Here is a 1,446-nt window from a genome sequence, read left to right on the forward strand (position 1 = left end):
AGTGGGAAGGACGTCAATGACGAAGTTAAATGGCTTTCCCAAGGTCCGAACAGAGTAATAAAAAGATATAGTGCCTTCCTCATCAATGGATACAGATTTCATACAAAGTATCAGAGGATGAGGAACTCAAATTGTGGAGCTGTTATTCTTCAATTACAAGTTATGCTAGTGCTAGGATAGTAATCCGGTTGAGGTATGTGGAGTATTACGGACTTTTACCGACATTATTGAGTTGGATTCTATGGCAGTGGAAATTATCTTTTTCGGTGTGATTGGGCAGATGTTATACTGCTCGAGGAATTAAAAAGATCAATTTGGTTTTACAATGGTGAATTCTCTCCTTGATTACACTGGACAACAATTGATGGCGAGCCATATGTATTTTCCTCTCAGTGAAACAAGTTTTTTATTCGAAAGATCAACTGATGAGGTTGGTATGTTGTACTCCAGAACACCCTAGAGACTTGTTTGACATGGGTAATGGAAGTAGAGATGACATCGTCGAAAGATCAGAAACATTACCTTTTCCAGAACAAAACTTAGATGAAAATATCCCTAGTACTAATACACAACATAATGGGTTCGACATGATGTGGATGAAGTATTTACGAATAATGATGTAGAAGATTTTACAATTTTTTTTATATGTATATTATAATTTTAATCTTTGTCATGTTATATAATTTAATTATTTTATATGTACTACTATTGTTGTATTGTTACTAAAACTTTAATTATTTTATTGTGTTTGCAGGAAAAATGCGTAGAAGAGGTGAGATTTAGTATTGTCCAGATCTAATTCGGGAAAGTAGTGAACAGCAGACAGTTGTTGATCTTCGAATTGCGAGCATTGATGACTTGGATTTCAGTATATTTGTTTTTTTAATGTGTTGCTTTTATTATTGATTATTTGTATTTTATATAATTGTATATCATTTTCAGCTGAAAGTGGTGGGGGACGCGCAGAGTTCCGAGGAAAACGTACGCACTCTTTAGAGATTTATACGAGCTTAGATCCTGTCGAGCGTGTTAAAGTAAGTAGAATACTCATTGGTCAGCCTGTTGGATCTGAAGCTCGACTTTAAGCAGAGCTATTTGGGCATTTTAGCACGAAATGCAAATATGTTTGGCCCATCAACTACGAATCATGCATCACATTGCTGAATAGCAACAAAAACCGGCTCTCCGCTAATATTAAGGTAACAATGTGAATGGAATTTATAAATTACTTTGGTTTAGTTTCATTTTTTATATTTACATTCTAAACTTATGGTTTTTTTAGAGAGATTTGCTTTAGAGTCTCCGATGATTATATCAGAAGGGCATTAGGTAAAGATGGAGAGACAATAAAAGCACTTTAAAGAAACAATATTTTAAGAAAACATAAGCCTCGAGGAAAAACTGGAAATGTTCCGCCAGGATACTGAGGTATCAATGGGAAGAGGA

Source organism: Gossypium hirsutum, chromosome A13 (assembly GCF_007990345.1).
Source record: "Gossypium hirsutum isolate 1008001.06 chromosome A13, Gossypium_hirsutum_v2.1, whole genome shotgun sequence".
In the NCBI taxonomy this organism is placed as follows: Eukaryota; Viridiplantae; Streptophyta; class Magnoliopsida; order Malvales; family Malvaceae; genus Gossypium; species Gossypium hirsutum.